The 24,479-nt window shown below is 35.3% G+C and overlaps 1 long non-coding RNA gene across 1 annotated transcript; it reads left to right on the forward strand.

Annotated features, from left to right (window-relative positions):
- The first annotated feature begins 20,311 nt into the window (after positions 1–20,311).
- On the forward strand, positions 20,312–24,117 carry LOC127837821 (uncharacterized). The gene is made up of 5 exons (XR_008029482.1): positions 20,312–20,411; positions 21,059–21,194; positions 21,900–22,033; positions 22,716–22,851; positions 23,765–24,117. It is a non-coding gene; the product is annotated as an uncharacterized LOC127837821 (long non-coding RNA).
- The last annotated feature ends 362 nt before the right edge of the window (positions 24,118–24,479 follow it).

A 24,479-nucleotide genomic window follows, 5' to 3' on the forward strand; every position in this document is an offset into this window, starting at 1 on the left:
ACTGCCTAAAATTCTCAATAATTGAAGGTTTCCAAAATAATATTTTAAAAAAAGTAACATTTAGTTCATTGCCCTATTCAAGTCTATACATTGAAGCTTAGTAAATAAAATATTGAAACCATTTTGAATCTCAAGTATTTGTTAGCAAAAAAAATTACAAACAACAATATCCCAATGTTAGTCAAAACCGCATGATTTTTCCTAATCCAAAAGGCGCCAATCCCAAATGGTGAAGAAAACGAACTGTAATACCTGTGTATATGCTGATTGTTACCCTTCAATGTAAGAGGATCAAATTACAGTGCATGTGATAGACCTTTCTGTGGTCATTCCTGGTCCAAAAAAAATCTATAACCAAATTTTCAAAACATAGACATTTTCCTTCTTCTTATTGGCAGGAGGTCGGAGGCAAGGATAAAAAGAATGGTGTTCTGTAGAGTCACCTCCTTTCTGTACAGCTTCCCTTGTAGGTTTTGGCCATGCATTTTCACTTAGTGGTACGTGGTCCCTGCAATCTTGTAGGATGTGTTCAGCTGTTTGGTTGACTTCTCTTCAGGGGCACTAAGGGCGGAATCTCTTCCGCATGTGGTCGTTTGGTCTATTGTGCCCTGTTGCAGTTGGGAGATGATCCCCATTTCTAGGCCGAACGGGTGATGGTGGCTGTCCTGTGACTGTTTATTTCAGGACTGACACTTGACATGGTGTTCATTTGTTCTAGAATGACTGTTGTCCCCGTGTTCTTCTTCCACTCCCTGCTTTGCCCTTCTGTCTTAATCATTATTTCCTTTTATTCAGTTCTTTTCTAGTTAGTGTTTTCTATCTGTAAATTGTATACTTATATTATGCTCAGCCATATTGGACATCTTTGAAAATATCCATCATGTATTCTATAAGGAATATCATTGCAGTAAGTTCCTAAAATCATGTATGTGGTACCAATTTATGCCAATTTATTTTTATGTTATAGGCAAGACCCTGATGACCCTTTCTCAGTAGGTCGTGGGGACCTTGACCCTTTTGGAAGGGTGGGGGAGGCATGTCTTTTGCCCCATGCGTGGTGGCAGGGGACCGCGGTTTGGTATGGACCCCAGCGCCGGCCTTTCCTCTAGACTACCTCCGTAAGTGTCGCCGGTCAAAGTTAGCTTAAGTTAAGCCTTGTTATTATAGTTTGATTGCATCAAAAGCCTAAGGGGCTTGAGACATTTACATTTTATCGAGTCCATTCCCTGGGTAAAACCAGTACTTGGTGTCTTCAGAAAAAAACTGCCAATGGGATCTAAGTGGGCTGTCACTGTTGTGTCTTATGAAATTTCTTATGACAGGTTAAGCTGTAAATTACTTTTGAAGTTTATGAAAAAAATGTTCATAACCAGTATGTAAAAATATTGTATCATATTCTAAATTGTCCCTACAATGTTTAAAGGCCGAGTTTAAGGAATGTCTGACTAGTGTATAGAGGACCTCTGCACTAACGATTTAAATCATTCACCTTGGATCAAATTTTCCTTTATTTAGGGGCTACTTGTTTGCCCTTTATGTTTGCTCTTTAGTATGTAACATCATCTAGTGTTACTCTACCCATTGTATTCAACTGTTGACAATGTTGATCCACCTTGTGGGCTACTTGTTTTCCTTATAAATTATACATAGTAAATACTAAATAATATCCCAACTAAGATAACTCTAGTATCACAATGTTAATTCATGTTGGAGATTCAGAGCCTGTTAGCCCTTTTGTTTATTGGATTTGTGTTCAGGAAGTGTTTTTTTTTCGAATTCCTTTTATGCAAACCTAGGAAATAATCCTTGATGTAAAATCCTTGACTATGACGATTACAGTCATTGTCACTAACCTAACAAAGTTCTAATGTAGGCCTACATTTCCTGGGTAATGTTCATGCTTGTTAACTGTATTTTCCTCGTTCTGTTGTGCATTTTTGTGGAAATAATTGATGCTAATTCTGTTCAATATGATGTAGTGCAGTATGTTCTAACACAAAATGTGTTTTACTTAAAAGATAAGAGCCTCATGCTGGGAAATCTGGGCTTAATGTATGTGCATAAAGTTTCATCCCAGATTAGCCTGAGCAGTCCATACAGGCTAATCAGGGTTGAGGTTTTCTTCCATAACTGGATTTTCGTTAAGAGACTTTTTTAAAACAGAAAACATAAAAACGGAAAGTGTCAAAGGATGAAACTTTACGCACATGCATGAAGTCCAGATTTCCCAGAACGAGGCTGATAAAATACCGCTACACTTCTCTTTCAGAGGTGCAGTACCTCCAGGGGCGAGGTTTGACCCTTTTGGACCCCCAGGAACCCATCCAGGGCGCAGACCTGGCTAAGTATTGGACATTCATGAGTTGTAACTATTGAATCCAGAAGTAAAAAACAGTTTGTTTTTTTACTTAATCACTATAACCATTCATAATATATTGCTTAATATTGAGGCAGATAATTGAATATTTTTACAGCTGAAATAGGACTAGTATCCCCGCCCATCCCCAGTAAAAGTAGTGTAGTTTTTCCTCAGAAAATTTCTAAAATTCTCCATTTTAATTGTGAACAGTTTTGAGCGTTGGTAGTTTAAATCCACACCTAGCTTCATGTTGCTTTTGATGCCAGTTGGGTCAAAGTCACTTTTTAAAAATAGAAAAAACTGTTTCTGATCAATATCTTAAGTTTGAATGGAGGAATTGTGTTTTTAAATTGTGTGCATAATTAGCTTACATGCAGACCTAGCTTAGCACTGAACAATTATTTAAATAAAAGTAAATCAATTACTTATTGTTGAAAAACCGGTTTTTGGACATTGCCATGTTTCTTGTTTATATTAAGATTCGTATGTTTTTAGACCTGATCCAGACCATATGAGACCACCAGATTGGGAAGACGACATGTTCATGTGATTAATCTGTCATGCCCGAACCCTTACTGATAATATGGGCTCAAGAAATCACACCAGCTTCTTTCAGAAAACTGTTCACTGGTCCAAAGGTCTTGACTTTTGACCCTGTACTAGGTGGAATCCCACCAATAGTTGTATGTGTATATGAAATTACCAACATCAGTATATGGAGCAATTGCCAGCATCGACATTTTGTGACAGTTTTGAAGAAGAGGGGTGCTAAACATATTTTTAATCTCAGTTACGCAGCAGTGAAATTAAGAAGAAGAAATTCACCCATCAGAATGGCTGTTTGCATCTTAATTATTGATATGACATAGATCTATTTACACTTTAATAATTATTTTACTAAAAAATAATTTTGTTAGCAGTAAGAATCAATGGGTTGTGCGGACATTGTAATAAGGATCTCTGTCCGATTTAGGGAAAAGTGCGTTGGAAATGTTTCAATGTTTTTATGCCCTCAGCAACTACAGATGCCAAGAGGCATATAGCGACTGGCCTGTTCGTTTGTTCCTTGATTTGCACAAGGTAATCCAAAATGACAGGTTTTATATAACAAAGTGACCAACCTTTAGACTAACACCAATTAAGAAGGTCAAAATTCATGGTTAATTAAATAATCGCGTGTTCTGTGTTGACCTACATTCGGACTTATTTAAACTGGCAAATGAATTCATACTGACAAGGCTTCCGCTGGGTGCATATGAGTTTATTTAAAAGCTTGTTATGGTTATATTTATTGAACTGTGTTTTGTTTCTTCAATTATAAATAAAATCACAATTCTTATTATGTATTTTCTTTCATCCAGTTTAATAGCAAAATTTATGAATCGTAAAAGATTTTCTTACAATTTCATCACCACCAACACTGGAAATTGATACAAAACACTATAACCGGTAATCTGTTTAAGGGTTGATGCATGCAAGAGTAATTGTCGTGGGATAAAATGAATGTTTAAGCTGTTTTGTTATCGCCATTTCGACCTCGTCTCATAATTCAATATCTTTTGCGAGGTGCAATAAGTACTGGTTTTACAATAGAAACTGATTTGATTGTTAATAACTAGACAAAACTAATTACCTAGGCTTTGAACGCATAGATGCAAACTTTCTATAGATTTAAAGTATTTTAACTAACTGTTACTGAACTTTAAACTTGTTTCATTTTTATTCCATATACATGAGGGTCAACTCTCTTTACAACATAAGACAACATGTTAATGTGCAATTTCTTGTTAAATTGAAAATGTGTTACACTATAAAAACCATAGTGCTACCTTATTATGTGTATACATATGTGCATGCAATTGTAAAAACATACATACACTCAGAAAATGTTAATGAATCTATTTATCATTATGTAAAACTAGTACAATATAATCCATAATATGTGATATATTGAATAACTTCAACAGTGCAATATATCCACTATTTTTAGAACAGATTACCAACTATGAACGTAACATGATTAAAACTTGGATCACCGCCTTGGAATTGGCAAAGAAAAGCATTGGGGGATTATATCGATTCAAGGGCTAGCCAAAACAATATTGCAATCGAAGAAAAAATTACGAAAAGGTTATAATAATGTATAAATAAGTATATTTGCCCTATGCCATTACTTCAAGTGATTACATAGTAATTCTACGCATTCTAGGCCTAGCTAGAGCAACATCGGGCCTTTTTGGTGGGTTTTACACTCATTTTCTCTAGTTGCAATGCTATTTAGAAGATTTATGATTGATTCTCTGCTTTGATTATATACGCCGATACATATTAGCCAGCATGGTTTGATCACAATTTTGAATTTGGGTCAATTGGTCAAAGGTGCCTCCATAGGCTAGCAAGTGGCTTTCACTATCTCGTGGAACCCAAACATCGAAAGGGCGCTGAGGATAATGGACGCGGGCACGATTACAACCCACGCGAGCAAGATGTTATTGAATAATTTCCAGTCGACAGAGTTATTGGACCTGACTCGACCTACGATCTGCACTGACCCGACTTTACAATGTGTCGTGCTCATGGGAATGCCCAGGTTAGAGGCGACCAGAACGGTGAGAGCGCTGCCTACTTCTATGCAGAATCCACTGGAAAAAAATAATCTAGCATTTTCCAATGTTTGTACCATTTTATACCCCCGACTTATTAACGGGTAGTCTTAAAGCTGGATTGTTGACGGTATTTGTCCTTACGTTATAATAGTTTTTGCTATAATTATGTTTGCAATCAATGGAGAACCTGCAATAAAAATTAATTATGACAGCTAATTAATACGATACTCTTCTTTAGATAGTATTCCACGTGAAACGCGCCATAGGCACTTTAAATTGAAACACATGTGAATAGAACTATGATCATTACTGTAATTAAAATATTGGAAGTCAATTTCGTATTCATACTACACAGTACATTTGTTATGAAATTAATCACCATAAACACATACGGCAGAATGTTCATGAAACACGCCACGTACATACCTTGAAGGCGTTATCTTGGAGAGGTCCTCCCCCAGGGTTTTCATGACCCTGCGTCCCCACACCCAGATGCCCACCGATATGCCCAAGCCCCCGTAGCACAGGACCCAGATGGGCACTGGCGCCTCCTGGGCCGCACTTCCGTTGGTGGCCGTGATCCACAGGGCAACCAGGGGACCGATCGCATTACTGAAATTTGAAGTTGGTCCAACGTATATTCACCAATTAAGCATTGCGTGGCAGGGACGTTCGCGTATCAAAGGATTTTATCCCATTTTCACCGCGACATTGACGGTATAACACGTTGTGGAATATACTTTCTTGTATTCAACACTGTGGAATATACCTGTCGCGTGCACGGACTACTTTTTAAATGACGTCATGCGAAATGCGCTAAAATTAGGTCGATATTGTTTGGTTCATTGATCGAATTATAAGGTCACCCATAAGAAGAAAATGTGCAAATTTTGCAGAAAAAAATATATATGACATATTCACCAAAAGAAATGTTGGAATAAAATATAAAATTACACGATTTTTGTTTTGTTATTTTTTATTTATATTTACTTTACCACTGAATGATTTTTCATAAGAAACAAAGTCGACAAAACTTTAGCTCAAAATTATACGACCTTCAACCTTTAAATCTAGTCATATGACATAATTTTTCGCCATCCGTATAATGAATCAGCTGATTGATGGCGTCATAAATTGACATACTTATTGCTTCATTTTCCCCATTTTTTTGGACGATTTATTATAAACGCGACTTATTTCACATGTTTTCTACATGTACTGTATGTCGACATATCTGAATTGTCAATTGATCACATTTTCCTTATTTCGTGTAATGTGCATTGTTTATAACCAAAGCATATACTTTTGACATTTAACTTAAATATTAAGAATGTACAACAAGCCATACACATATCGCACAGTTCATGAATAATCTGCTATGTTTGCTTTCCTTTTTAATTCACGTAAGGCATAGAGCTGTGTAAAGTATAAGATGGTAAAAATAGCACCACACTGGAATTGGGAACGTCCCATTTTGTACACGGGTATTTTCTACTCATAATTATGTTTAAACATAATTATGTTTGTATGCAGAAATCTGCAAATGCAACCGGGTTTACCAACGGCTATTATTAGATAAACTGCTCCGGTTCATTTGAACAGCAGTAATGTAGAGTACATGACGTAGCGTGTGACGAAGAAGAAAGTTTATCGCGTTCATAAACTCATTTGAATAAAGTGATAGAATGGCATGAGGGTCTTTATTTAACTATGCTAAAATAATTATTGAAGACCCTGGATGCAAAATCGTCAATTATTGAGTTAAATGGATTATTAAATGGATTTTAAAGGATAATTAAAGGTAAGATACTAGTTCTTACGTGTTTTGATTTTTGTTTGTACTTTTGTCGTTCCCTGTTCTCGGGGAAATGATTTTAATATGGCCCATGTCATGGGCGCCATTGATGCATCGGATCACACACGGCATACCCATAACATTATATAAAAAACACGTTCTGCGCGTCCTTAAATTCGTCGTCCGAAGTCGGAAAACGTATTGCCCTGTATTATATTTTGTCAAATAAAGTGTCAGTCGCTGCAATTGTCTGTTTACTCGTCAAAATTGTCAAGGTCTTCGATAGCTAAAGAAACTTCAGCGTACAGTTTATTTAGACTATTGACAGACCTGTACAAAGTCGCGCCAGTCAAAAATCATAAAAAGCGACATTTAAAGACAATATAAAGTTATGGTAGCCAGAACTAGGTCGTCGATGGTGTACATGTATGTTGACATCGACAGCATTTTGTCAGGAGCAATCGCCGCCATATTGGATTTTGATCATTTTCTTTCGAAAATAAAATGAATTATAGTAAAGTAAAATCTTCTTTTCGCGGTCGTAATGTGTTAAAATTCGCATACTGCGTAAAATTAAATGTAGGCATATGGTGATATTTTTACTTGTTTTACAGTTTGTGTGAATTTTTTAAAGACTATTTTGCGTACCAGAACAAATACATGTATATCACTACGCATGGTTACATTTGTTAGATTTTAAGCGCTTTTATGACTGAATTAAAATTATTAGTAAGGTTATTAGATCTATTTTTGTTAAATGTCACGTTGAAAAAATCAAATGGGATAAATAGAATACTAGGATTAGCGTTGAATACAGAGAAGTTTATGTTGCTCGGCTCGAACACCGAAAGCGCTCGCCAAGGCTCGCGCTTCCGGCGTTCTAAGCCTCGCAACATAAACTTCTCTGTATTCAACGCTAACCTAGTATTCTCTTTATCCACCGATTAAACGATGCTTTTACATATTCGACGTTAGCTGCGATTGGCCAAGTGTCAGATGTAGTTATACATAATTATAAACACCCTTGCATAACGCACGATCGCATAAAAAAGCAAATCCTTACGTTTGCAACGTTAGTTATCACTGTTTGCTAGTTAGTCTTTAAGAAAACCCCGCTGATAACATCACTTAAGTGTCTAAATGAAAATTATAATATACCATACAAACGTCCAACTGAAGATAGTTTGATTTGATTGCACAATAAAAAATAAAGTCGTTTTCCTTAATAGTGTTCTACTACTAGTTAAATAGTATAAGCCGTTATAAATTATAAAACTGCAGCTAATGCGTTTTGCTCATGTAGATATATTTGCTTCCATCATTATCGCTATCATAATTATCATCCGTATCAAATTCAAATTATGCGATTACCTGACGTCATTTCCGCCATGAGCAAATGATCCGAAAATAGCTGTCAGCACTTGTAGGAAAGTGAATAGCCTGGCCACTTCCGGGTTGTCTTGCATTTTTTCCCGAGCTGATGCCCTCGATGTCTGAAAATGACGAAACTAAGTTTATTTCGAACCAAAGGGATGACTTCTTCGTACCTGATAAGCACATTGAAGATATTTATCATTAACCAAACTGTTTGTATTTGCCTGGATATCGTACGTGATAGACGAATACGAAAAATCATAAAACGTAACCATAGTCTTTTTTTAAATACATCAATTAAATCGTTACACACGTTCTAATTGGGCAATATTGAGGTTAGAAACTGCGTCGAGTGTAAACGTCCTTATTTATTTATACTTACAATTCTGCTATAACGTGTCATTATATGTACAATTCATAATTCAAACTGCTTTAGAAAACAAGCATAGAAATGCGTTTGAAAAGTCCATATAAATCAATTTGCTATATAAACCCATTTGTACAATAAGCTTAACCTTAAACGGAATCATGCTTATTGGTCATATATATATATATGTATATGAGAGTAATACACATGTTTATAAGCATAACAACCACTTTGGTGTTTACATGTCGAGATTGTCCAATCGTTTGGTCGCGTGATTAAGTAGTCGGATCGATCGTTTTCACGGCGAGATGTTTATTGAATTGCCTCAGAAAACATAATGTATGTATATCTCTTGCAACAGAGTTGTTAATTTTCTAATTGTATTAAGTTTACAACATGGACATTAACATCTTGTCAAATATATTGACACATAAAAGGTTTCCGATTGTTTAACTATAATAACAGATTTAGTGTGTACGTTGTTCTGTTGTAAAGTGTTAACTCAAAACACTGTTTTCAAAACCATTTCATATTATGCAAAAATATGAAGTATAAATATAATAAACATATTTTGTCAAATGCCTTTCGTTACTTTATATAAATTGCAAAGGTTAATATTAGCTTGAATCGCACTACACATCTTCCGACAGGCATGCGTCGTTTTAAGCAAGGAATCGCTGTAAAAAATTGTGCTGATTTTTTCTCACTATTCTCGTCATTGTGTTTGTTACATCTGTACACATGACATTGACCATGACATAACACTCCAGAAGCTGCATGTTGTCATACATTTACAAATCTATGTAATGATGATTAAATTTATACTCGAATTAAATTTGAAGAAGCTTTTTTTACACTTTTTAGTAATGTTTTAATTAGTTGAAAACCTTGACCTGTCAATACAGGTCAATATGCATCTGCCAGTGACTTTAAGAAGTTTGTAAAATTTAGAGGTTTCTCCTTTAGAGCTATTTGAAAATTTATCCTAAGCCTATACATACCTATATTAACCCATTCATGCCTAGCGTCCTGAAAAAAGGACATTGCAAACAGCGTAGACCCAGATGAGACGCCGCATGATGCGGCGTCTCATCTGGGTCTGCGCTGTTTGATTAAAGGAATTTCAGTAAGTTATATTCTAAATATAGAAATAAATATACTAGACATCCCTAATTTTGGAAATTAATTGATCCAACTTAAAAAGATGGGAGAGTCCACTAGGCATAAATGGGTTAACGTACTACATAAAGCAGGGTGTGATTGATATGGGTCGTGTTCTGTGAAAAGGGTGTTTAATGCATGTGAGTAAAGTGTCGTTCAATGTCAATCAGGGACGACTCTCTCCGCATTAACTAGAAGGTACAAAGAAGAGACTTTCTGTTTACGAAAAATACCTTAAAAGCGGAAAGTGTCGTCCCTGATTAGCCTGCGCAAACCGCACAGGCTAATCTGGACAACACTTTACGCGCATTCATTTAACCCATTTTCACAGAACACCGTCCATATATATATATATTTTATTTATGAAAAAGGCAACACATCCATCATCCCAAGACAGACGTAGCATGTATATATAATAACTCAGTGGGAGTGGTATTCAGACTTGATTGAAGAGATGGGAATTAATGGCATGAATTAATGACAGTAAAAAATATAACATATTACAACGAACATAATAGTTAAAGTCACTATAACGCTCAAAATCAACGAAAATTTTGTTAAGTATTTCGTAAAATTAAGTTAACACCTTAACAATCAGTGTTCCTTATAGCAATAGCCAAAATTTCAACGCTAGATGTGGTATGATTACTTAGATTTTTGTAGATACAAAATGCTCGTTTTTATTTTTTTGTGGCCACAATTAATTCCGGGTGTGTAGAAATACCGAAATACCCGTAATTACCGAAATCCCCCGAAATCCCCAGAAATCCCCAATAATATTTATTATTTATCAAAATACTGCGGATATTTAGATAGAATATTACAAAATACAATCTATTCACTGATGAAAAATTGTTTTTATCCATGTTTGGTAGTGAAAAACTAAAATATATACATAATTATTGGGATTCCGAATATGAATCCATAGTGCATGTTTTCACAAGCACGATCAGGTACAGAAATCCCCGCTGTAAAGCTCTTCAAGTGTCAAAAAATCATCTGGGTGGCTTTTTGATATTAGAAAGAAGAGGTACAGACGAAAACTTAACAACAATATTTACAGCGGGGATTTCTGTACCTGATCGTGCAGTTCAGTGCAGTTAACAGTTACATACGGATATGTAATGAATCAACGCGGCGATTCATAGATTCGCATAATAAGACACACACTTCTACATCTTTGCTTACATTGATACAGCAACACATATCAACTATATCAATGTTCAGGCCAGAAGGAAATACCCAGTTGTTGTTTTTTTGTAAAAGAACAATGAGCAAAATATGAAACTTAAACAAATATTGAGCCAAGGACACAAAGTCTTATACCAATTTGGGTCGTTGGTATCTTAACTGGTTTGCATATCGAGTCAAAGTTGAATAACCACCGTTGTAATGGGTTAACGAACTACTGTGAATATACAGTCAAATAAAAATACACCGAATCTCGAGCCTGGGGCAAATACCAACGAACTGTTGCGAATATCGAGACAGGGTTAACACATAGCGGGATGGTGTATTAGAAATTTAATTAAAGGGATCTTTTCACAGATTTTGGCATGTATTGAAGTTTGTCATTAAATGCTATATATTGATAAATGTAAACATTGGATATAAAAAGCTCTATTTAAAAACATAAAATTAAAGAAAGAAAAAGAAGTAACCCTCAACTGGGCTTGAACCACTGACCCCTGGAATAAAAGTCTATCGCTTAGACCACTCGGCCATCCGTGCTAATACTATGTTTGTTGTTTTTTATAGTTTATTTATATCCTCGTATTGTCACACAATTTAACAACAACAACAAAACTCTCCAAATTATTAAATCGTTTCGCGTTACAACGCTTTACAATTTTCAGGTTTTTAAATTGTCAAAAGATGCATGTAATTGATATTTTAGAGCATGGTTAATGTTCAGTATTACTGTTTTCTTACAAATATCATATCTGCAACGAAAATTTGCGATTTTATAAAAGCATTTTTTAAAATAATTTTGTCGATTTACCAAAACGTTAAAAAATCCCTTTAACATCGAGACAACGTATTCTAACGTTAGCGAATATCAAGATCGGAGAGAATAACCAGCTGGTTATCGGTAATTCGAACTTTATCGAATATAGAGCCACGACCGAATATCAAGCTGGTTATTTTAAGCTCACGTTTTATCAAATATCGAGCCAAGAAAAAATACCAGCCTGCCCCAGTTATGTCAAGCCTGGGTCGAATACCATCTGAGTATTGGATATTCGAGCCGAGGAAGAACCATAGCAAATATCGAGCCAGGGACGAATCACTGATTCGTTTTTTTTGTACTTAGAGTCCAGTCGTGTCTGTTACTGATAATAGCATCGATTAAATGGTTAAATGTAGCAACCATAAGCGTATCGCATCGTAACGGAGCGAAGTGACTCTCGGTAACGTATTACTTGTACTAGACCGTACTCATTCGTGAAAACCGATCGTGATAGTCGTTTCGGACCGAGACCAGGTAGTAGAATCCTTCAAAACACTCCCGATTGACCGTCTGTAATCGTATCTTAACTTAAGATCAGACCATGTCAGATCGTGGCACTTATTATTGTCAATCAGTGGACCGATTGAAACCGAGCGCGAGCAAATGAACGAAACTCTCATCATATCGTATCTGAGCCTGAAATATGAGTGAAGAACATAAGCAGTTATGATTGACCAATCTTGGAGTTCGTGGCTGGAAGCACGTCAATCAAAACTTAGCATAGGCCAACGATTGGAATCTCCGAAATTTGCTTATATCATTTGCGCTGGACCAATCGTGGCGCTCGTAACGGATTGCACGACTGTAGAAAATAGACACTGATATGAGCTCTGTTGAGAAATGTAAAAATCGCAAAAGCATTACAAGAAAAACATAGGTCGGGATATAGTGCACAATTCAATTTTAAAAACATCGAACATGTATGCCAAATAAACTGATTAATTCCATCTATATACATGTACATTTATCGTAAAATTTTCGTGACCACAATCGTATTTTATCGTTACATTTGTGATTTGATTTAGTCGTATTTTACACATCGGCAAAGCGGTGTATTTTCGTCTAAGATGACGTGCAAAACTTAATTGCAGGAATCCATCAACCAACCCTTACGTTATAGCTAATATATTGTGTTTGCAAGCTAAGAGTGTTTCTTTTTGTGAATTGCTTTCTCCCGTTTTCGATTTATTTTGAATGCTATATGCGCATATAGCATTCGGAGTTAGTACATAAAGCTCCCCAGCTTTAGGGTGTAGACTATAATTACCTGTCTATAATAACATTTATACTTAAATTTTATTTTAATAGCATTTTTAACAGTTGGAAAAATAAAGTCATTTTACGGTACTGTTGTAAATCCTGTGATTTGACTTTCCGCGTACAAATAACACACACTGATCAAGGTAAAACAGTACTTTAATAATTAAAATATAACATCTTATTTCACTGAGAGTTCGTTCTTTGTTCGGCGTTCCGTCTGCGCATGCTCCAAACGCGCTTCCGCCAGGTCACACACGACACTCCAGCAGGTCAGCCACAACACTCCCCCCGTCGCTGATGGGGCCTAGTGAAGTAAGGGGCGTGAATTCACTCTTGTTGAAACTTAAGTGGGTGTTGGGAAAAACTTAATGCGGCGTCTCATCAGGGTCTGCGCTGTTTGCTTATAGGAATTTCTGTAAGAAATATTCTAAATATAGAAATAAATATACTAGACATCCCTAATTTTGGAAATAAATTGATCCAATTTAGAAGGATGGGAGAGTCCACTAGGCATAAATGGTTTAACAAAAAAAGTACATACCCTAGTTCAACTGAGAAAAACACCATTTCATTGCACGTGAAAAATATGATGTAATGAATATGCTGATTATTTTACATGTGTTTGTAAATTTAATTTGTGAAGATACGTCAGCTAATTGAAACATTGGCCAGACATTGGGTCATCCCAACGGGCAGCTCGCAGGTGGTTGGCGTTCATTAAGTCGCTACCGGGCTACGGATACTTGGTAATCCCGACAGACAGCCGTAGATTGTTACACGTGTACTAGTTCACTATCGGAGGATAACTCTTTTTTCTCATCAATGGGCCAATGACTGAGCTGCTTTATGGGCTGAATGCGCTAAATAGTTTGTATATGTCAACCTTTCTTATAAAATATCTATACAAGCTATATTTGCTACATAGACTAATGAATAGGCTACACGTGCTATTAGGCTGTTCAAGTCACCCATCCTAATTACTTTGCATCAGCATTTAAGGTGATAGCAGCATTGCCTCACTCCGGTTCTTAATGATGGTTGACATAAACCTTTTCAACAAAATTAAATTATGAGCATATTTAAAGAGTTACAGGTTTTACAATTGGAATCATATGTAATAGTATTAGAAATTGTATTTTGATCTTCATAAAGCAGGATTGTTTGGTCATTACAAATCATATTTGCAAGAAGATCTCGAATATTACAACCAAAATACTTCAAAATGTATTAATTAATTTTGAAACCAATTTACTTTTTCAAACGTCATGTTATTCTGGATTTAGATAAATTATCCGAATGTTTAAGAAACTGAAAGCAAGCGATCACGCCCTAGATTGTGTTGGCTCGTGCGAAGGGCGTTTTACCTTAGTACCAACAGGGTAACAGGCTGTCCACCTACCAGGGTAATGTAATGGATAATCAGTGGCAATTCAGTACCGTCTCCTCTAATCGATTACGCGTGAACCCAGTCAGCCGCGAATGTTAGGAACGTAAACAAGTTTCTTATGTTTTTGGGTTATATACGTTTATTTTACCTCGGGCGGTAGATACAGGATGTCATTTAACCCATTTATGCCTAGCGTCTAGAAAAAAGGCCTTGGCAAACAGCGTAGACCCAGATGAGACGCCAACTGTGTCAGCGCTGTTTGCTTAGAGGAATTTCTGTAAGAAATATTCTAAATATAGAAATAAATCTACTAGACATCCCAAATTTTGGAAAGAAATTGATCCAATTTAGAAGGATGGGAGAGTTCACTAGGCATAAATGGGTTAAAATATGAGATGTCACAGGAACGCACATAAAACACTTGTGAAAACGCCGCGGGACATGTTATAAAACTCTCACGTACATACACACGCGCATAAGGAATGTCGCAATACATCCCCCGAGTATGAATTGAAGTAGGACGTAACATGCCGTATGGGCCCTAAGGAAACCCTTTAATAACATTCTAAATATCCTATTCAGAAATGTCCAGAAAACATACAAATGCGTGCACATTACAATGTGTCCATAGCTCACACTTGATAGTTCGTTTCTCTAAAACCTGTTAAGCCATGGTATATGTCTGTTATATTACAGTACATACAATGACTAAATATGAACGATGAATAGCGCTTGAAGCTTTTGTTAACGAAGCAAAATAATTTGATATCTTAATCATATACACTTATATTCGGACATTCTCTGATCATTTAGTCGAGCTTATTCGTTTACTTTTACCTCATAGCAATAGTTAATTGGTACGTATAAACAGGGTAGGTTACTATCACATAATAAAAATGGACTAGTAAATTAGCAGATGTTGAACAACTTGACCACTCTGTCAGCAGCAGCACCAGCAGCACCAGCAGCACCAGCAGCACCAGCAGGAGCAGCAGCACCAGCACCACCAGCAGGAGCACCAGCAGCAGCACCAGCAGCAGCAACAGCACCAGCAGCAGCACCAGCACCAGCAGGAGCACCAGTACCACCAGCAGGAGCAGGAGCACCAGCATCAGCAGCAGCACCATCAGGAGCACCAGCACCAGCAGCAGCACCAGCACCACCAGGAGCATCAGCGCCAGCACCAGCAGGAGCACCAGCAACAGCACCAGAGGTAGCAGCACCACCAGCAGCAGGAGCATCAGCAGCACCAGCAGCACCAGCAGCACCAGCAGCAGCACCACCAACGCCAGCACTAGTAGCAGCACCAACAGGAGCACCAGCAGGAGCAGCAGCAGCAAAGCCACCAGGAGCAGCAGCAGCAGCAGCAGCAGCACCGCCACCACCATCACACGTCTCCGTTTTTGTAAATAAATACCCTTATCAATGTTTGACATTTAAATTGTCGGACAAAAATAGAATTCGAATCTCATGCATGAATTCAGTAGTATAAATATCATTGTAAATTATTATCTTCTTAATTTCCATTAAGTTTACTGCCCAGGATTGCGAGAGAATTTACATATTTTATTTGCATACATTACGGTTACCCTTAAATTTTATGTAGTGTAATTTTAATATTTAGGGTTGCTCATTCGCTGGCGTTAAGTTATTTAACCAAGATTTTAAGTGGTTTTGGAAATTTATCTTTATATCTTGAGGAAATATAGACTTGTTATGCGTTTTCACAAAATTAAATCTTCAAAGCAAGTCGCAATATTTAGTTTACCAGGATCAGATTTTTTTAAATTTTATAAATACTTATAAAAAATCGTTACCTTGTGCTATTTAAAGAAATATTGACTAATTAATTTACAAAATACGAGTTTTTTTTTAGAACGTACTATGCAAATACAAGAAATTCAATAAGTAAACACTAAACGTTAGGCTTACTGTGTTTTGAATTTATAAGAAATACATACACTTACCGCAATATAGTGTGTAATTGTTAAAGTAATACACGCATATTACTGCTGACGGGCAATACTTTACTTTTTGTTCAATCAACGTTATGATCGGTTTGAGCCCCTTCGCCAGGTTCCTAATTGATATTCGTGTATTATTTATCGATTCCAAACAAAATACTCATTTCGTTATATGAAAGCCATTATATTCAGATTATAACGCAACGTGATGAAATTTTATAACTGTGAATTTAGTTATAGATTGGCGGCTGTAGATATTATTATTCCTTATTTAACCCGATTTATCTTAAAAAATGTGAAAATTTACATAATAAAATTGCACCAGTTATTGGTCTATGTTGTACATTTGCTGTACGCTTTTTATTTTAAAAGTGGCCTAAAAGACATTTAACAACATTAACAACAACAACAACAACAATAACACGAGATGTAAACCAGTTGAACGTTCTAACGTATATTGTATGTAGCATTTCTTTTATTAACCCTTAAAGCGCTGGAGCTGAATTTTAAAGGCCTTTGCAAACAGTTTGGATCCAGATGAGACGCCACAGAACGTGGCGTCTCATCATGATCCACACTGTTTGCTGTTCTGATAGTATTGTTTGAAAAAAATCGAAGAAAATGCTAATTTTAGAAATTCAGCAGACGACATTTTATCAGACGACAAATTTCCCAGCATGCAAAGGGTTAATGTAAGCATTATGTGTATGAAGTACATGACTTTCTCTGATAGGCGTGGAAATCATTTGAGCACATATCACAAAATTAAAGTGAACATGAGCTTTGCTCGAGCAATATACGTATAATCATGTTTTACTCGAGAAAATTAAGTTCTTTGATTCGAAGAATCAATGGTTATTGTTTCAATATTAGAATTTAAAATTATTCATTGTCTGACGCTTCTAAAACATCCGGCTAACAACGACAAATCTTTGAGATGATGTGAGGATTTTATTTTAATGAGCTTTGAACTCAACTTGACTGGTAACGGAAAGTTGAGTTAATTGAGAGAAAACGAAATAATTTATGCTTCAATAAACTAGGTTGTAAAATATTTAATTTGTTTTAGATGATAGTCATCACATTAAATTTACATGCTGTTGATGTTTGGTAATGACGCTTTTACATCAATATGTGCTTAATAGTTGTTTTCGTCTTAACGGCTCATCTGAAACGTATGGGGAATGGTCGCATCACACGTTTAGTCTGGTGAAATATTTTTTCTATTAATGGTTTAAACCCTTCAAGCATGTAAACGAGCAGTGTGTTTTAAGTTTATGATATTTCATACAATACGCAATGAACAGTAAGAGCTTGGGTAAGCCATGCGTCACCTTAAATGTAATGACTTAACATTGACAGACTCTATCTGGTAGTTTTGAGCGACACACATTCTTAAATGGGATAATATTTGCAGCATTTCATTTTGAAATCCTTCATCGCAACGCGAGATTAAGTTCAAGCTCAAGAGTAAGTTTGGAAACCTCCGCCAACCGACCCATAGAAGGAACGAGCGAATGAAAAAATCATTGTTACATATAGACACCGACACCTTTCTGTTATTTGGAGCTAAAGACACGTACCGTCCAACATGTTCTTAAATGACTATGTACCGATTGATTAAAAACCAACATGATTTCATTGATATGATGTTTCACTTGATTTCCTACAACTATACAATCGTGCACATATTTTGACTTAATATGTTTGTGTGATAGAGACATTGAATATGAAGCTCGACATCAATACAGACGTTACGCAAGACATTGTAAACAGGTGTACTATCAGCATATTGTCTGCATGCATTGTCCAGTCTAAGATATGATAGAACAAGAGTTTTTAAACTTCATACTTAAAAACTATTTTCACTCAAAAATTAAAATAAATATTAAAAAGCCAGAAATTGTAGCGATTTAAATTTGATGTTGGGATTTCATTACAGGGTATAAGTTTGTGTTTTGATACAGGATATGGCGTACGGTAAAACTGTCTATGAATTTGAATAACATCCGTTTGTACAGTTGTTTTTAGCTTAAATATATCAAGCGTGTTAACAGTGAGTCAATTAGAATGGTGGTGACTTATGTTGCGGATGTTTTTTTTTTCATAAATGTAAACCGAAACCCATCCATATCTGTACGAGCTGTTTAGCCAGATTTTGAAATTTATTTAACAAAATTATATATTGATAAGAATTTATCTAAAGCTAAAATGCACAATACTTTGAGTAAAATGCAATAAAAGCATTGGGTTTCCGCATTATCATGAATCGTCCATACATATTTTAAATATGCATACGCGCGCGTTCTTTACATACATGTTTGAGTTGTTTGCCATACAATTTTACTGGTGTATATATTATCTATAGTATCGTTAATAAATTTAATTATGATAAGTACATTCGATAAGTTTTTTATTAAATGAACCAAAAAAGTTGACTATCATGTTAATGGTCTAAGCATATTCATTATTTAGATTGGTATTACAGTTTATTTTAACGATTCACATTAATTTATATTTATTTAATTGAAGTTTTGAAAGAAGTCGTTTTGAAGCGGATGTAATTAGTTTTTCAGTTGTTTATGTACACCTACGGGCATCTATTTTAAGTTTTTATAATATCATGTATTGATGCATTAGTCCAATGAGAAAGCTGGTGACCAATACTTTTAAAGATCGTTTGCATTTGTTATCGAAATCTTTTGCTACGTTGTGAATGGCCAAAATACATGTTTAATCATACCCGGATGTCACGACTCAAGTGTGTTATTTTGTATAAATGTTTGTAAACAAGTAAACAAGTTATAATCATGAAACCGATCAAACGTGTCATTAAAAACGGACCTACGCAACACTTGCGACGAGTATATATTGCCAGTCGTCAATAACACTCGACTACACTCTTTACAGTAACTAAAATCAAAATGTTGGTAGTTTTGTATTGAATACTTATTAGTGAAAAATATAGTTCATTTGTTTATATTATTCTTTACGTTTACTTTTTCGATTTGAAATTTCCGACTCATTAAACTTGTATTTAAGGTTAAAAACCTTTAGTTACAATCTCTGGATGAATAATTATAATTATATGTCGAAAGTCTTTGACGAGTAAATGTAATACATTTAAAAATAAAACTGTATTGTTATAACAATAAAGAGAATGTGCATTTACATAATATTCTTAGTTAAGATATTTGAAAATAAAAAGTTAAGATATTTGAAAATAAAACTATACATTTCAATTGACGGATTTTATTTCAGTTTCAAGATGTTTGTTCACGTTATCGTTGCATCCTGCATCGTGACCTGCGTGCTGGCTGGTTGTACTCCGAATCCGTGTCTAAACGGAGGAACTTGTGTCGATGTCCCCTCAAGTGAGGACGTTCGTTGTATATGTGCACCAGGATGGGACGGACCCGTCTGCTCGACTCGTAGGTCATTGACGTTCTTTCATGTAGCGTAATCGTTCGGTAATAATACACTCAGATCAGAGAATGTGATTTGAAAGAAGTTGTGTGACGTACAACTATGCTTTAATAATCGCATATAATGTGATACTTGCATGCACAGGTGATTAGCGTGTGGCTATGATATTAATTAGTGAAAACATCATTTTTAATGATAAATTATCATATTATAACAAAAAATCAACTTTTCTGAAAAAAAAATCACTATCAAATATATATATATTAAGGTATCCAACCCGAAAACGGGGTGCATCGTTTTGAACAGGTCATTACTTCATCAATTTTGCAGCGATTTTTAATATCTTGGTCTTATTCAACGCAGAAATGAATTTCCTTTCTGGAAATGTATATGTCTTGCAATATTTTTACAAATACTGGGTCAACTTTTAAGAAATAACACGATACACAACTCGCGTGTCCCAATTAAAAATCTTTTCAACTACAAGAGGTATTTATGTAGCTCAATTTATTATTATTGTAATGAAGGCTGAATTTATGGACATGCTTCTCTAAGTTCTCTTACTAACAGATTTCCGTTACCTCGGATGTTATATGAATCAGATGCAACGTGTCTTGCCTGTGAGGTACCCCGACTCGACGTCAAACTCGCCGTTGGAGTGTGCGTCTCGATGCAGGTCCTACAGATTTGCAGGCGTTGAGGTATGCAAATACCTAATTGTTTTAACATTTAATTAAAGTGTTGACAAATAGCAGGTCACCGACTTGCAGGTTGTTAAATGTGCATTGACGTATGATTCTTTCAAAGACTATTTCGGTGATATTTGCCAATAATATCGATCGGTAATTCTATGCTATAGCTGGATTAACCTTTTTTTAGATGTGACAAACATTTGGCATATCAATTTAGACGGCATTTTGCAATCATTTAGACAGGAAATTAACAGTTAACAATGGGGATAATTAAGTTGATACTGCAATCCTGACCGGATAATTTTCATTTTAAGGACGTTTACTAAAATCGATGACTTTTTCCTATGATATGCATATTTACTGAATTGCGATTTTTGTTCTGGCAATTCGCACAGAAGAGAAAATACGATTTATTTAATTTATTTAAGATTGGCTAGCACAGTAAATAATTGTGTGCTGTTAACCTTAATTGTGTTCAACTATACAGCGAAAAGATTAAGTTATCAGTGTTTCGTCGTAGAATCGGCATCAGTAGCTCAGTTAAAAAGAATCGAGGTTAATGGGGAGCAAAAATACGTTTTATATAATACTTAGAGACAATACACAATGCGTTCAACGTATGCGTTTGGAATAATAATTGTGCATTTGTTATGTAGAACAGCAACGAGTGTTTCTGTGGAAACGTGCAGCCAGTTGTGAGTAAGCCCGAGTCTGAATGTAATGCTGTGTGCCCCGGGGAAAGCACAAAGAAATGCGGAGGAGTCTGGAGGGTCAGTGTCTATAGCAACAGGGGTAATATTTTACATTATTGTTGTATCAAGTCTCGAATACTTATTTATTCAGGTCAACAAGGTTGTATAAAACTATGACCATGAAATGACAGTATTTTATCTTCTTTTCCAAGTGGTTGATGCCAATCGTAACAATTTATACCTTTGTTAATGTCCTTGGTTTAGATTCAAAAGGGGTATTTCTGAAGTGTGCTTGATAAATTCTGCAACGCGAACAGCATTTGAGGTGTAATTGTATCGTTTATGTAATTAAAGTGTCATAATATGTGAGGAAGGTCGGCGTTACAAAAAATTGTTCGAAATAAACCTAACTGAAAATTTAATTATCAAGACAGTATGCATGCACCTTTCAAATTGATGTGAATGCTAGGGGTTCGGAAACAAACCCGTTACTTACAGCCTGTCTAACCTGTTTAAACGTTCTGAGCTCTATCGATGTTATTACATTTATTTCGATCTTTAGAGATGTTAATATTTAAAATAAATTTAAGACTCTGACCTTTACACTATGGAATTCGAATGGAAGATATGTTGATTAGATCATCACTACAAACGAACAATATAAACGTCGTTGCAAATCACAAGATTATTATATAATTATTTCTTATTAAATAATTATTACAATTATAAGTATAATTATTAGTGGTAGTATTTGAATTATTAGTGTCAGTATTACTATATTATTATTATTGTTATTATTATACAGCTCCCATGTACCGCGGATGCTACGTGGATACGATACCCCGTGTCTTGCCTACTCAAAAGACTCCCAACTCGCCCACAAACACGCCTTTGGAATGTGCCTCTCGCTGCATTGGTTTCGCTTTTAGCGGCGTTGAGGTAATAAAGAATCGGTTCAATGATATGTATCCCTTATGGATGGATCACACTTTTGTAAGCAATAAACGAACGCTGATTCAATCATATGTCATTTCATTTTTGCATAACACATTCATATTATATAAGTAAAAAGCTTTAAGCAAACAATCAAGCTGTATACAAGTAAAACTATAGCGTAATGCTTTAACTACAGCGTAATGCTTTAACTATAGCGTAATGCTTTAACAATAGCGTAATGCATTAACTATCGCGAAATGTTTTAACTATAGCGTAATGCTTTAACTATAGCGTAATGCTTTAACTATAGCGTAATGCTTTAACTATAGCGTAATGCTTTAGCTATAGCGTAATGCTTTAACTATAGAGTAATGCTTTAAGTATAGCGTAATGCTTTAGCTATAACGTACTTCTTTACCTATAGCGCGTAATGCTTAAAAGAGGAATTTCTCGTGACGATTGTATACATATTCGTTGCTCTAATCACATCAATTTTGCTAATATACGCTTCATGCGTTTTCCTTGAGTTACGTACATACTGTGTATTTTTAGAATTCTTATTGAATTGTGTTCATAAAAAATACTTAATTTACGTTATTGTTAATTTTGTTTCTTAAAAATGGCTTCACTATTACTAGAAGGTATTACAAACCGCAAATCTATGTATATATATATATATATATAGGCCAGCGGTGAGTGTTTCTGCGGCACAGTACTACCCACAGTGCTAAAGCCTGACTCCGAATGTAACTATGCGTGTCCTGGGAACAGCGCATTGAAATGTGGCGGGTGGTTGAGAATCAGCGTCTATAGCAATTAGGGTAACGAAGTGTTCTGTTTTTTAATATTCCTTTTTCCGGATGTATTCATGTTATTGGTCATCCACTTTATGGCCTTTACCAAAACACATGGTACCATTGTGAAATGCATATTTTATCATATTTAAACCAAATGTGTATTTATTGTAAATTACAAGGATATAGTTGTGTAAACTTATTTAAATCTCTCACGATGTCTATCTATTCTGTATGTTAAGTCAGGTAAATGACCTTTTCACAGTTGCTGTAACGCAATCGTGTGCAGACTAATTCAGGCCTTGCTTATTTCTATTTCGCATAAAAATCAGAAAGAAGAAAAGTGATTGATGCAGTTTATGTATCAGTTCACGGCCTAGTTTGTTTACAAGTCAGTATTTCTAATCTGAAACTTTGACTGTTAACAATGGTACTTTCATGATCAACAATACACGAGTTTCAATTATGTTATCAGCGTGTTTAAAGAGTCAATTATGTTGCTAAAACCTTTCGTTTTTCTTATAAGTTTACAAAACAAAAGGTACCGATTTAAAAAGTTGATCGCTTCTTACATGGAAAATTCTGTATGTTTACCACAAAATATTAATAAAAGTGTAACGTAAAACAGTAATAAAACTACTTATTAAAATACTATTACGCGTTCTCTTAGTGATTTAATTGTCTCATTCATTCTCATCAAGACAACAAGAAATAATAAACCATTTTGATTGAAACGTCATTCAAAGTGAGACGCATGGGTATGTTAATGTTTGCATTTTACCGCCAGAGAAAAAAGAAACCCCGTTTTGATGCGATGAAAATTATCATTCATATTTACATTGATATTGACAAATGGATGAATGTTGAGGAACAGAATGCGCTTTCTATCATTTTGTTAAATACTGCATACCGATACAAAATTGTATAATTTCTATTTTAGAGTGCCGAACAACGTTGCATGATACAAACAGCCCGAAAAAAACTCTGCGCTTTCTGAAAATGGATGCTGGCTTTTGTTTATAAATTAAAGAATATTTCTCATTATCCTTTTCAACTTCCTGATTACAGAGATAATTGTTGCAGTCTATTTTATTAAGACACTTCAACCATGTTGTTTAGAATGATTTAAAGGTTTACTTGGTAATTACATGTTGTCTTTGTCACAGTAACATGTGTTTAAAACCAGTTGTGCAATAAATGAATATTACTAGAAAATGCTAAAAAGACTAATACTTCAGGAAATAAATCTTTGCTTATGTATACTTTCAATAAAAGCATTCTTCTGCACAGAAATCGGTGTTTCATTATTTATCAGAATCAGACATATTTAATATTGTTTCGTTTTGCCGAAACCACGTGAGACCTTTCTGACATCGTTCCTAGGGTGATCAGACACAGCCTAGTCTGAAACGTAGTTGTCCACTCTAATTAGGGATAGATCCATAAAGTTATTGCAACACATAACTATCAAGAGACTTTTAGATGAAAACGTCAATCCTGTCATGATAATGCCGAGCTACAATCCGGAGCATGTGACTATGTGTTTTTTGTTTCGAGATAAAAAAGCAATAAGCATTGACACTCGCTTATTAAATACATTTAATTGGAAACTAAACCAGCAGTTTTTTATTCGATATACAATACCCGCTGGAAAA

The sequence above is a fragment of the Dreissena polymorpha genome, chromosome 7 (assembly GCF_020536995.1).
Source record: "Dreissena polymorpha isolate Duluth1 chromosome 7, UMN_Dpol_1.0, whole genome shotgun sequence".
NCBI lineage: Eukaryota > Metazoa > Mollusca > Bivalvia > Myida > Dreissenidae > Dreissena > Dreissena polymorpha.